The sequence below is a fragment of the Lethenteron reissneri genome, chromosome 72 (genome assembly GCF_015708825.2).
Source record: "Lethenteron reissneri isolate LAM-NWPU_2019-01 chromosome 72, ASM1570882v1, whole genome shotgun sequence".
NCBI classification, from domain to species: Eukaryota; Metazoa; Chordata; class Hyperoartia; order Petromyzontiformes; family Petromyzontidae; genus Lethenteron; species Lethenteron reissneri.
In genome coordinates this window covers 5,698,440-5,713,656 of record NC_083850.1, presented here as the reverse complement: position 1 = coordinate 5,713,656, position 15,217 = coordinate 5,698,440, and the positions used below count along the sequence as shown (strand labels likewise).

Sequence of the window (15,217 nt, the reverse complement as noted above, 5' to 3'; positions counted from 1 at the left end):
ATTGGAGCGCCCCCGTTCGAAAAAAAACATCTTTCAATGTAAGTCTATGGGGCCACTCGGGGCGATTCTCAGCCGGAGTGAAATTGCCCCAAAAGAGGCGGTACTCCACAGAACGTAGCATGACGCTGATTGGACTATATCCAGAGGCTGCAGTGACGGCTAGCGTGACTGTGGTTGAATGACATTGGTGGTGCGTCGCCCAATCGCCCTAATGAAGAAACCGCCCCTGATTGTAACGCTGTAAAAGAATATTACCTATTTGGTTTCACTCCCTCGTCGAGAAGGCCGCTCTCATCCTTTTCTAAAGTTACATGCTAATTTCTCTGCATTCAATTTAAATCGAGGACAAAGTTTTCCCATTTATTCAAAATAAGCGCACAATTACACACTGAGATGCACTTACATATTCATGCACGAAGCACAATGGGCACATTACCCTTCGGTATGTTAATCTACATGCGGATTGTACCTTCCAAAATTAACAATCGAATGCAAATATCCTGAAAGACAAAGGATTGGATCCTAGGGGGGGAGTTATAAGGCGGCTCAGAAGCAGAGCTCAATGCCATTTCGAGAGGGAACTTGATGAGGTTGGACGCTCGACTCGTCGCTCTGCTGATCGCCCTTCAACCGCGAGACAACGCAGCCTGGCGAGCACAATTGCTTCGGAGAGTTCGTGGCGACATCTTCAGACGGGTTTCAGACACCGATATATATCGTGAATCTCCAAGTAAGTATCTATTTTCGCGGATAAAATCTTAAACGTGACCGTCGTCAAATTTACGGGATTTTTTTGCGTCTCGGTTAGACGCGAGCGTCGTTCTTGTTTTAGCAGTTAACAAAATCCAAAACTCGACGCTAAACATCCTTGCGACCGATAGCGTACTTTTGACTCGATAACACCGCTGCTGTTACTACGCTCACATGGAGCAAAGACGCTCTCCACAGCCCCACGCACACGGGGGCAAGGAACAATTCAATTGCTCTGTGTGTGGGAAGGCATTTTCATGGTCATCAAGTCTTAAGAAACACCAGAGAACACACACGGGTGAGAAGCCATGCCTGTGCCCTGTGTGTGGGAAGAAATTTGCAAACTCATCACATCTTCAGAGTCATCAGAGAACACACACGGGCGAGAAGCCATTCTTGTGCTCTGTGTGTGGGAATACATTTTCACAGTCATCACATCTTCATAGTCATCAGAGAACACACGGGCGAGAAGCCATTCCTATGCCCTGTGTGTGGGAAGACATTTGCAGACTCATCAACTCTTCAAACTCATCAGAGAACACACACGGGCGAGAAGCCATTCTTGTGCCCTGTGTGTGGGAAGGCATTTGCACGGTAATCAACTCTACAAGATCATAAGAAAACACACACGGGCGAGAAGCCATTCTTGTGCCCTGTGTGTGGGAAGGCATTTTCACAGTCGTCACATCTTAAAAGGCATCAGAAGGTCCACAATGAATGGAAACTGAAATCAAAAGCTGAAATTCAAGGTGCTGCAATGAGTCCTGAAGAAGTTTCCACCTTCGATCCCATGCAGTTGGATCCCGAGAGATGGCTGGATGTAATGGAGTGGCTCGACAGTCAACCAGAGAGCTCGGGGTGACTGAAAAAAATTACGTCATGTGGTTATATCTATTAAGCCGTATCGATAACTTTTGTGTGTAATTTTGACCATTTTAGTTTTACAGTTTTTGTGAGAGTTTATTGGCGTGCACAGTGGTGGTTTGTAATGTTATCGGATTACTTGCAGAAGTGGTGTGATGAACACTGGTTGTGAGACTGTTCAATTGTAGTCGTTAAGTGTTCCTGTTGAGCTGAAGTTGGAATGCGTCTGTAGGTACATCTTTACTCAACATTTTAAACGTTTCAGTTTTCAAGTATAAAAACATCGACTTTAGATAGCCGATTTCAGGATGTACATTGATGACGCGTTCGTTGGATATATGGCCTTGACTTCAACATAGACGCACAGTTAACAAATTTGGTGAACTAATAAGGAAATGCTTTGGTATTCCTGGAACGGAAATGGTTTGCATCCTACTGGAAATGTGTGAACATAGGACATAATACATATTTCCTTCGAGTTTTGACATAAAAATGATTGCAGATTAATAAAAAGTATTTTTAACAAATGTTTGTCCGGTCTTTATTTTATAATATTCCTAGCAAAAATATGAGAGAATTTCAGGTGGAGGATCTCCGTCACACAAGTGTGCCCTTAACCGGCAGCATCTTGGCTGTCTACCCGATTAACACGTGTTCCTTGAGGGGAAAGGTCCCCGTAGTTAATCCTTCATCAACGTACCAGTCCCAAATTCCGAAGTATGTCGGGGATAAACTGTACTCTATAAAATGTAAACTGTTATACTATACACGACTAGCAGTCGCCGCCCGCTTCGCGGGCGGTGTGTATATACTTGGTTGGTGGGGAGTTGAAAGTGGCTGGACACAATAGACATGTTTTGGGGATTGTTTTATGTTTATTTTTGTGAGGTTATATGAATTTTTATGAGACGCTCAATCGACAATATTAAAGAATGCAACTTATTCAAATATAGAATGCAACTTATTGAAATATCTGGCGATACACGATATTCTTCGTGTACACTCCGTCTTCCTCCTCGTCATCAGGTCCCTCAATAAGCGCCTTGATGTTGGATCTTGCCGTGACTCGCCATAATGCCACGTACAGTTGGCCGTGCGAGAAACATGGCGTTGGTAGATATAATCCCAGGTTGTGAACAGTTTGCCCTTGCGCCTTGTTGATGGTCATCGCGAAGGCTGGGACAATGGGGAACTGTTTGCGCCGAAGTCGAAATGGGAAGTCATTCGTGTCGTCGTCGATGATGAAGAAGATCCGAGGGATCAACACCTCCTTACCGTTATGGGTTCCTGTCAGGATAGTCGCGCGAATGGCGTGTGGCTTCATTTCCACGATGCGAAGCCGTGTTCCGTTGCACAGGCCAGCGTCCAGGTTCAAGTTGCGCATCATCATCACTGGGATGCCTTTCTTGAGGATCAACTTGTGTGGCGGAACCCCGTTGATGTTCACCGAGTTAAGGAGCTCTGTCTCAAAGAATGCTGACCCTGCTCTCTCGTCGTCCTCAACCAAATCTGTAGACAGGTACACTTGTGGAGCTTCTCTGAGGCGATCCGCGACAGCCTCATTCACTCGCTGCACAGCGGCGTTGGTCGGCGTCAGAATAGCGCGGCGAGCGAAGTAGTCGTTCGTTGCCACCGTAGGGTAATTCAATTCATCTGCACTGTACATGGCATCGAAAATCCTCTTCAACCCGAGTGGAACGGGCTGATGACTGCCGTCCTCATCTCCGTCGATGTCTGGGTCGTATTGAGGATTGTCGATCACCATGGCACGCGGAATCTTGATGCAATCCGGACCGAGGTCTGGATCAACTTCATGCCTACCCTCTCCGACTTCCAAAAGAAAATCTGAAAAGGCAGCAAGTTCTGCGGCTGATTCTTGGTTCTCTGCACACTGGACTCTCATCTTCACAGTCAGATGAACTTGCTTGATGTGGGACCACAGGTCGGACGACTTGAAACACGCATCCACAGTATCAGCTGGTGTTCCTTTCTTGACAACTGGAAGAATCTGTCGAAAGTCACCGGACAGGACAACCACTTTGCCTCCAAACGGTTCATGCAGATTGTCCAAAATATCGCGAAGCGTGCGATCCACCGCTTCAAACGCAAACCGGTGCGTCATTGGGGCTTCATCCCAAACGATAAGACTTGCCTCCTTGATAAATGCTTTGAGCTTGGACTGTTTTCGAATGAAGCATGTGGATATGTTCGTCGGTTTCAACGGGATCTTGAACGTGGAATGTGCGGTACGGCCGCCTGGAAGCAGCAGCGAGGCAATGCCGCTGGAAGCAACAGTAATCGCAATCTTGCCTTGAAGACGTATCTTCGCCAGCACATGGTTGAGCAGCGTGGACTTCCCCGTGCCGCCCGGACCATCGATGAAGAACAGCTTTTGATCGGGTTGACTGTCTTCGACTGAGCCAACAATTTCGTCGTAGATTTCTGTCTGGTTCGTGTTGAGTCTGTCAGCATCTTCTACGATGTCTTGTAGCTCGTTTCTATCATATCCTTCCAATTCGCGGCGGATATGGTTCTTCGCAAGCAGCGAGTCCAAGACCAAGTGTGGGTACTCGGAAAGCTGCGGGAGGTCGTCAAAGTCCGACAGAGCCATCCCACCTGCCGTGAGGAACTCGTGGAGGCTGTGAAGGGTCTTGAACTTTACAATTTCTTCTTTGTTGGTCAGCTCGCGGTACTGGTACTCGTAATCGCGAGCCAATTCGTCGTAGAATTTATCCCAGAGATCCTTCGTATCTGCTGGCATGGAATACAGCAGAATCGTAGCGAAGAGTTGACGAAGCTGGTACGGCATCTGAAAGAGCGAGGCTTCTTCCAGACACGCAACCCATTCGCGATCGCTCTCAAGGTAGCCTGCTCGCATTTGATCAACTCTGATATTGTATACTCTCACATGTTAAGCTCTATCATAGTGAAACATAATAGTATAACCTATGAACTACAACCTATCCATTGTAACGCTGTAAAATAATATTACCTATTGGGTTTCACTCCCTCGTCGAGAAGGCCGCTCTCTTCCTTTTCTAAAGTTACATGCTAATTTCTCTGCATTCACTTTAAATCGAGGACAACGTTTTTCCATTTATTCAAAATAAGCGCACAATTACACACTGAGATGCACTTACATATTCATGCATGAAGTACAATGGACACATTACTCTTCGGTATGTTAATAGACATGCGGATTGTACCTTCCAAAATTAACAATCGAATGCAAAAATCCTGAAAGACAAAGGATTGGATCCGAGGGGGGGAGTTATAAGGCGGCTCAGAAGCAGAGCTCAATGCCATTTCGAGAGGGAACTTGATGAGGTTGGACGCTCGACTCGTCGCTCTGCTGTTCGCCCTTCAACCGCGAGACAACGCAGCCTGGCGAGCACAATTGCTGTGTCGACAGTTAGGCGACTTTGCGTCGGGAGAGTTCGTGGCGACATCTTCAGACGGGTTCCAGACATCGATATACCGTGAATCTCCAAGTAAGTGTCTATTTTCGCGGATAAACTCTTAAACGTGTTCGTCGTTAAATTAGCGGGATTTTTTTGCGTCTCGGTTAGACGCGAGTGTCGTTCTTGTTTAAGCAGTTAACACAATCCAAAACTCGACGCTAAACATCCTTGCGGCCGATAGCGTACTTTTGACTCGATAACACCGCTGCTGTTACTAAGCTCACATGGAGCAGAGACGCTCTCCACAGCCCCACGCACACGGAGACAAGAAGCCATTCAATTGCTCTGTGTGTGGGAAGGCATTTGCACAATCGTCAACTCTTCAAACTCATCAGAGAACGCACACGGGCGAGAAGCCATTCCTGTGCCCTGTGTGTGGGAAGGCATTTGCACGGTCATCAACTCTTCAAACTCATCAGAGAACGCACACGGGCGAGAAGCCATTCCTGTGTCCTGTGTGTGGGAAGGCATTTGCACGGTCATCAACTCTTCAAACTCATCAGAGAATGCACACGGGCGAGAAGCCATTCCTGTGCCCTGTGTGTGGGATGACATTTGCAAAGTCATCAAATCTTCATAGTCATCAGAGAACACACACGGGCGAGAAGCCATTCCTGTGCCCTGTGTGTGGGAAGACATTTGCAAAGTCATCAAATCTTCATAGTCATCAGAGAACACACACGGGCGAGAAGCCATTCCTGTGCCCTGTGTGTGGGAAGGCATTTGCAGACTCATCAACTCTTCATAGTCATCAGAGAACACACACGGGCGAGAAGCCATTCCTGTGCCCTGTGTGTGGGAAGGCATTTGCAGACTCATCAACTCTTAATAGTCATCAGAGAACACACACGGGCGAGAAGCCATTCCTGTGCCCTGTGTGTGGGAAGACATTTGCAAAATCATCAAATCTTCATAGTCATCAGAGAACACACACGGGCGAGAAGCCATTCCTGTGCCCTGTGTGTGGGAAGGCATTTGCAGACTCATCAACTCTTCATAGTCATCAGAGAACACACACGGGCGAGAAGCCATTCCTGTGCTCTGTGTGTGGGAAGAAATTTGCACACTCATCAACCAGGAACGGGCATCAAAAGGTCCACAATGATAGGAAACTGAAATCAAAAGCTGAAATTCAAGGTGCTGCAATGATTCCTGAAGAAGTTTCCACCTTCGATCCCATGCAGTTGGATCCCGAGAGATGGCTGGATGTAATGGAGTGGCTCGAGAGTCAACCAGAGAGCTCGGGGTGACTGAAAAAATATTACGTTATGTGGTTATACCTATTAAGCCGTATCGAGTACTTTTGTGTGTAATTTTGACCATTTTAGTTTTACAGTTTTTGTGAGTTTAATTACGTGCACAGTGGTGGTTTGTAATGTTATCGGATTACTTGCCGAAGTGGTGTGATGAGCACTGGCTGTGAGAGGGCTCAATTGTAGTCGTTAGGTGTTCCTATTGAGCTAAAGTTGGAATGCGTCTGTAGGTACATCTTTACTCAACATTTTAAACGGTTTTTTTTCGAGCATATAGCTGTTTTTATTGGTATTAATCGACTTTAGATAGCCGATTTCAGGATGTACATTAATGACAAGTTCGTTGGATATATGGCCTTGACTACAACATAGACGCACAGTGAACAAATGTGGTGAACTAATAAGGAAATCATGGGGAATGACACTTTAACGCTTTGGTAATGGTTTGCATTGTACTGGAAATGTGTGAACATAGGACATAATAAATATTCCCTTCGAGTTTTGACGTAAAAATGATTGCAGATGAATAAAAACGTATTTTTAACAAATGTTTGTCCGGTCTTTATTTTATAATGTTCCTATGTTAAGAGAATTTCAGGTGGAGGATCTCCGTCACACAAGTGTGCCCTTAACCGGCAGCATCTTGGCTGTCTACACGATTAACACGTGTTCCTTGAGGTGAAAGGTCCCCGTAGTTAATCGTTCATCAACGTACCAGTCCCTAATCCCGAAGTATGTCGGGGATAAACTGTACTCTACAACATGTAAACTGTAATACTATAAACGATAACACTGAACATTAAACGATTATAAACTAGTGTTTTAATTTATAACCATTTAAACGGAGGTAAGGTATTATAATATCATTAGAATCACAGTGTGGTCGTATACGAATCGCTAATATGTATGTATAGTGTACGTGCAAGGATCGGATAAAAATTATTACAATTACAACATGGTCATATACAATCACGATTTTCACTGCTAGATGTCATCAAATAACAAAAGACGGAATATCTATATATATAAAATCGTGCATGTCTGTCTGTGTGTGTGTGTGTGGATTTCGGACCATACGCACTTTCATTGGACGCCGGTTGCCCCTGCCTACGGCTAGCGACGCCTTCGCCGCTTTCATTGGACCTGGCAACGGCTAGCGACGCCTTCGCCAAGGGCTGCACTTTCATTGGACGGCGGTTGCCCCTGCCAACGGCTAGCCACTCCTTCGCCACTTTCATAGGCTCCGTAAATAATTAAATAATGGCCATTTCACAGTATTGTTCGAGCGCTAGGGGCGGGGGGGAAGGAACGCCACCCGTACCCAGCGTTCGCCGGGTGGGAAAATCAGGCGAGGCGGGAGGCTCTGCACGGTGCTAGGCCTCGACACCCACCACGCCACTCTGAGGTAAATTCATACAAATTTCACGTCCTCTACAGAGTGGTGAGGGAGGCAGAGTGGCGAGGGAGGGAGAGTGGCGAGGGAGGGACTCAGCCTCAAAACGAGTAACTGGTGTGGCGTATTAACATCGCCACTGGGGAGACAAAGGCGGCCGGGCGTGCTGGATCCAAGTCCCGGGTGAAGCCGGGTCATGTGTATGTGTGTATGTGTTTATGTGTATGTCTGTGTGTCTGTATGCATGTGTGTATGTATGTGTGTCTGCATGTATGTGTGTGTCTATTGTCTATGTTTTTGTGTGTATGTATGTGTGTGTCTGTGTGTATGTATGTGTGTGTATGTGTTTGTGTGTATGTGTGTGTATGTATGTGTGTGTATGTGTTTGTATGTGTTTGTGTGTTTACGCTCGCATTACACAAATGTGTTGCAGGTCTAAGGCGTTCCTCGCGCAGCATTGCCGCTTTCTTTTTTCAGTCGTTTACTGCCGTACGCACCCTGACAGTCGTGTGTGTCTGCAGCAAGCGCGTGTATGTGTACCTATGGACGCGCGCGCGTGTGTTGTGTAGGGGGAACGGTAGTGTAGTGCTTAGCATGCTCTCTGTGTTGTGTGTGTGTGTCTGTGTGTGTGTGTCTGTGTGTGTGCGTGTGTGGTGTGTGGGGAGCGGTAGTGTAGTGGTTAGCGTGCTGTCTGTGTGTCTGTGTGTGTGTGTCTGTCTGTGTGTGTCTGCGTGTGTCTGTGTGTGTGTCTGTGTGTGTGTCTGTGCGTGTGTGGTGTGTGAGGAGCGGTGGGTGTAGTGGTTAACGCTACGCTGCGCTACAAACCCGGCGAACCGAGTTCCATTCCCGCTCACGGCCACCACCGGTGACGATTATTTGAACCTCCCCTAGGTCGACTCAGCCTCAAACGAGTAACTGGTGTGGCGTATTAACATCGCCACTGGGGAGACAAAGGCGGCCGTGCATGAGTGGTGAGGGAGGGAGAGTGGTGAGGGAGGGAGAGTGGTGAGGGAGGGACTCAGCCGCAAAACGAGTAACTGGTGTGGCGTATTAACATCGCCACTGGGGAGACAAAGGCGGCCGGCCGTGGTGGATACAAGTCCCGTGCGAAGCCGGGTAGTACAGCTAGTATTTATATAAATACACACACAAACCCATTATAAACTCATGAGATTATGAATCGTTACAATTTTTATAACAATCACAAATTGTAACAAAGCGAAATTCCAACAAGCAAAACACCACGCTCACGTGACGAATTCTTAAACAAACTGCAACACTCAAGTGACAGAACTCAACAAAAAAACGCCGCAATAAAAAGAACCACATCAATGAACAAATTCTAAAAACAGACAACACACGCACGTTAATAGCTGTTAGAAGAAGACAACACCTAGCACCTTCAACTATACACATCATACGGCCAACTCGTAAATGGGGCGGTATATGACAGCCTTCCGAAACGTCGTTATTTATTTCGTTTTATTTCTACCTACGTGACTTTACCGAAAGAACCAAAGAATAGAGATATTCTAATACAATATTAGAGGATATTCTAATACGATATTAGAATATAATTAGAAGTATTAGAATCGCAATGTGATCGTCTTGGAATCACACTGCGCATATGTATGTAGAGTGAACGTGCAAGCGAACTCTGCTCGTATGTATGAAAACGCACTCCCTTATGACCAACATTGTACTAATTTTTGTTGATCGAGTAGAACAAGGCCCGTGCCACGTCCAGACGAATTCTTATAAACAATAGTGTCCTTAAATAGTATGCTAAAGTAAATGTTATAACTGGATTAAACGTGCACCTCTTAACCCCTCCCTCGCATTTACGACTAACAATTTGCATTTGCACATAACCTACATTAAAGCACAGTAATTTGCTAATACGACCATATTGTTATTCTAAAATTTGAATGCGATTCTTGCCCTGTACCCCCACAGTTCACATATCCGACCCCCGGTTCGATTGAACAGATAATTTACATACATATGTGTAGAGTGCGATTTTAATACTTCTAATTAGATTTAAATACCGTACCTCCGTTTATGGTGTTATAAATTATAAAACCAGTTGATAGTTTATAGACGTTTAATGTTCAGTGTTATTGTTCATAGTGTTATCAGTTTACGTGTTTTTAAGTACAGGTGATTCCCGGTATACTTCGGTATTCTGGACCTGAACGTTGCGAAACGATTCATAACGAGGACCTTTCCCCACCAGAGCGCAATCCGCTAATGAAAAGAACTCGGGGCGGCGGGAACACGTGCTTCCATGGGCAGTGGGGGACAGGGCATGGTTGTATTGCCTACAGGTGCCACCGGGTACGTCCCCCAAGTTGCTCCGCCCATGGCGGGGTCAGGTAGAGGTCATCGAGGTGGGTGATGTAAAGACAGTGCGTCAACTAAGGGACAAGTGGTGACAACAAGATAGAGAGAGTTCGAGAAGGGAAGGCGAGACCAAGTGTGAGCGGAGGTTCACGCCGAGAATGAGAGAGGGGGAGGAACGAGGTTTGGGGCTGTGTTGGCTGGTTGCTGTCTCGTCGTCGTCGTTGCTATATCGTGACGCCTGGGGTCTGAAACCGCGTTAAAGGCTAAATAAAAGAACCCTCTGCAGTGTGAGTTCGGAGTCATTACAATTGTAACGATTCATTATTTCACGGGCTAATATTGGGTTTGTGCGATTATTTTACATATTCATACTGAATATTGCTATTTGATGCCATTGAGATGGAACATTCATCCAATAGTAGACAGCTTGATCCTAATACCTCCAAAGTGTTATTCAAATAATTTTAATCCCATCCTGATCCTGCACCTTCCGCTTCACATATCCCACCCTTGGTTCGCACGTCCATATTACATACATACATGTTACATGCATACATACTACATAGAGACATATCTCATGCATACATATTACATACAGACATGTTACATACATACATATTACATTCATGCATATTACATACAGACATGTTACATACTCACGAGCATAGTGTGATTCTTAGAGGACCACGGTGTGAAGCAAAGAATTCGAATGAGATTCGAATATCACACTTGTTTATGATGTTATTTTATAGCGTTATAATGTATCGCTGTTAGCTTATATTGTTAGAGTTCACAACATTATAGTTTACTATAACACTAGTTTGTAGTGTTATTTTTAAGCGTTACAGTGTATAGCTCATAGTTTGAAGGTTATATTGTTAGAGTTTATAATGTTAGGGTATACAATGTGAGTTTACAATTTGAGAGTTTGTGAACGTGCCCTGTTCTCGTGGGACCCGACACGGATTTGGAAATAATTGCTATGATCATGTCTGAGCTGGGATGAGCGACTAATGTTTACTTTGTTTAATCATAACTGTGTGTAGGTGAGTGCTATCGGGGCTTAGTGAATACTGCTCATGAATGAACTTTCGGATGTAAATTGAAATCATGTTGGTAGAACAAGTCGCCTGCCTTTTCTAGACGAATTGTTATCTTCACGTGCGTCCGTAAATAAACTGCTAAAATACACAGCATAGGGAAGGCTGCCTTGTTGGGGAGATGTAGTTTGGCTAAGGCGCTGTGGCCGGGTGATGACACGGATTCTGAAATAATGGAGTTAAACACTCGCTGCTTGGCCCCGTCGACAGCAGCGAAGGCTGTCATATACCTTCCCATTTACGAGTTGGCTGTATGATGTGTATAGTTGAAGGTGCTAGGTGTTGTCTTTTTCTAACAACTACTAACGTGCGTGTGTTGTCTGTTTTTAGGACTTGCCCATTGATGTTGTTTTTTTATTGCGGCGTTTTTTTGTTTAGTTCTGTCACTTGAGTGTTACAGTTTGTTTAAGAATTCGTCACGTGAGCGTGGTGTTTTGCTTGTGGGAATTTCGCTTTGTCACAATTTGTGATTGTTATATTACTTATAACGATTCATAATCTCATGAGTTTATGATGGGGTTGTGCGTGTATTTATATAAATATATTTCGTCTTTTGTTATTCGATGACATCTAGCAGTGAAAATCGTGATAGTAATATGACCATGTTGTAATTGTAATAATTTTTATCCGATCCTTGCACGTACACTATACAAACATATTAGCGATTCTTATACGACCACACTGTGATTCTAATTATTCTAATGATATTATAATACCTTACCTCCGTGTATATGGTTATAAATTAAAACACTATCGTTTATAGTATTACAGTTTACATGTTATAGAGTACCGTTTATCCCCGACATACTTCGGGATTAGGGACTGGTACGTTGATAAACGATTAACTACGGGGACCTTTCCCCTCAAGGAACACGTATTTAATCGGGTAGACAGCCAAGATGCTGCCGGTTAAGGGCACACTTGTGTGACGGAGATCCTCCACCTGACATTATCTGAACATGTTTTTGCTAGGGACATTATAAAATAAAGACCGTACAAACATTTGTTCAAAATACATTTTTATTCATCTGCAATTATGTTCACACATTTCCAGTACAATGCAAACCATTTCCGTTCTAGGAATACCAAAGCGTTAAAATATAATTCCCCATGATTTCCTTATTAGTTCACCACATCAATGTACATCCTGAAATCGGCTATCTAAAGTCGATTAATACCAATAAAAAAAGCTATGTACTTGAAAAAACCGTTTAAAATGTTGAATAAAGATGTACCTACAGGCGCATACCAACTTTAGCTCAACTGGAACACCTACCGACTACAATTAAACCCTCTCACATCCAGTGCTCTTCACACCACTTCGGCAAGTAATCTGATAACATTACAAACCACCACTGTGCACGTAATTAAACTCACAAAAACTGTTAAACTAAAATGGTAAAAAATTACGCACAAAAGTACTCGATATGGCGTAATAGGTGTAACCACATGCAATATTATGTTTCAGTCACCCCGAGCTCTCTGGTTGACTCTCGAGCCACCCCATTACATCCAGCCATCTCTCGGGATCCAACTGCATGGGATCGAAGGTGGAAACATCTTCAGGACAAATTGCAGCACCTTGAATTTCAGCTTTTGATTTCAGTGTCCTATCATTGTGGACCTTCTGATGCCTGTTCATGGTTGATGAGTGTGCAAATGCCTTCTCACACACAGAGCACAGGAATGGCTTCACCCCCGTGTGTGTTCTTTGATGAGTTTGAAGAGTTGATGACCGTGCAAATGCCTTCCCACACATTGGGCACAGGAATGGCTTCTCGCCCGTGTGCGTTTTCTTATGATCTTGAAGAGTTGACGAGTGTGCAAATGTCTTCCCACACACAGAGCACAAGAACGGCTTCTCGTCCGTGTGTGTTCTCTGATGACTCTGAAGATGTGATGAATGTGCAAATGCCTTCCCACACACAGGGCACAGGAATGGCTTCTCGCCGGTGTGTGTTCTCCGATGACTCTGAAGATGTGACGAGTGTGCAAATGACTTCCCACACACAGAGCAATTGAATGGCTTCTTGCCTCCGTGTGCGTGGGGCTGTGGAGAGCGTCTCTGCTCCATGTGAGCGGAGTAACAGCAGCGGTGTTATCGAGTCAAAAGTACACTATCGGCCGCAAGGATTTTTAGCGTTAAGTTTTGGATTTTGTTAACTGCTAAAACAAGAATGACACTCGCGTCTAACCGAGACGCAAAAAAATCCCGCTAATTTGACAACGAACACGTTTAAGAGTTTATCCGCGAAAATAGACACTTACTTGGATATTTACGGTATATCGGTGTCTGAAACCCGTCTGAAGATGTCGCCACGAACTCTCCCGACGCAAATTCGCCTAAATGTCGACACAGCAATTGTGCTCGCCAGGCTGCGCGGTTGAAGAGCGATCAGCAGAGCGATGAGTCGAGCGTCCAACCTCATCAAGTTCCCTCTCGAAATGGCATTGAGCTCTGCTTCTGAGCCGCCTTATAACTCCCCCCTCGAATCCAATCCTTTGTCTTTCAGGATATTTGCATTCGATTGTTAATTTTGGAAGGTACAATCCGCATGTCTATTAACATACCGAAGAGTAATGTGTCCATTGTGCTTCATGCATGAATATGTAAGTGCATCTCAGTGTGTAATTGTGCGCTTATTTTGAATAAATGGAAAAACTTTGTCCTCGATTTAAAGTGAATGCAGAGAAATTAGAATGTAACTTTAGAAAAGGAAGAGAGCGGCCTTCTCGACGAGGGAGTGAAACCCAATAGGTAATATTATTTTACAGCGTTACAATGGATAGGTTGTAGTTCATAGGTTATAATATTATGTTTCACTATGATAGAGCTTAACATGTGAGAGTCTACAATATCAGAGTTGATCAAATGCGACGATCAAGGGCGTCAATCGGGTGAGTTTGATCAGAGGCTTTAATCAAAGTCGTCATCCCATCACGGAACACCACCTCCCTGCGTTTATTGCAGCAACAGAAACAACTACAGCAGCAACAACAGCAGCAGCGACAACAACAGCAGCAACATCACATTTCGAGGGCAACGCAGCTACTTCCGATTCTGCTGCCCAGCTGTTTGTAGTCGGCACCTGCTCTCGCACGACCCTACACGTCTTTGGAAATAATTGCGATGATCATGTCTGAGCTGAGAATTAGGTCACTCAAGATTACTTTGTTTAACCATAACTTTAGGTAGGTTAGTGTCATCGGGGCTGTGTGACTACTACTCATGAATGAAATCACACTCCTGTATGACCGACATTGTACTAATTTTGGTTGATCGAGTAGAACAAGTCACATGACATGTCCAGACGAGTTATTATCAACAATAGTGTCCTTATATATGATGCTAAAATTAATGTTAACACTGGATTAAACGTGCATCTCTTAACCCCTCCCTCGCATTTACGACTAACGATTTGCATTTGCACGTAACATACATTCAAGCCCATTAAAATGCTAATACGACCATATTGTTATTCTGAAATTTGAATGCAAGTCTTGCCCTGTACCCCCCCACCCCACGGTTCACATATCCGACCCCCGATTGAACAGATAATTTACATACACATCTGTATGTCCCCCAAGTTGCTCCGCCTATGGTGGGGTCAGGTTGAGGTCATAGAGGTGGGTGATGTAAAGACAGTGCCTCAACTCAGGGACAAGTGGTGACAACAAGATAGAGAGAGTTCGAGAAGGGAAGGCGAGACCAAGTGTGGGCGGAGGTTCACGCCGAGAATGAGAGAGGGGGAGGAACGAGCTTTGGGGCTGTGTTGGCTGGTTGCTGTCTCGTCGTCGTCGTTGCTACATCGTGACGCCTGGGGTCTTAAACCGCGTTAAAGGCTACATAAAAGAACCCTCTGCAGTCTGAGTCCGGAGTCATTACAATTGTAACGGTTCATTATTTAACGGGCTAATATTGGGTTTGTGCGATTATTTTACATATTCATACTGAATATTGCTATTTGATGCCATTGAGATGGAACATTCATCCAGCAGTGGGCAGCTTCATCCTAATACCACCAAAGTGTTATTCAAATAATTTTAATCCCA

General features: G+C 44.7%; 1 protein-coding gene and 1 pseudogene across 7 annotated transcripts in view; both read left to right on the top strand.

Annotated features, from left to right (window-relative positions):
* The window catches only part of LOC133361284 (zinc finger protein 239-like), an 807,570-nt gene that overhangs the window by 302,314 nt on the left and 490,039 nt on the right, over positions 1-15,217 (top strand). The window lies entirely within an intron of this gene.
* LOC133361344 (oocyte zinc finger protein XlCOF6-like) overlaps positions 1,247-15,217 on the top strand; it is a 45,616-nt pseudogene continuing 31,645 nt past the window's right edge.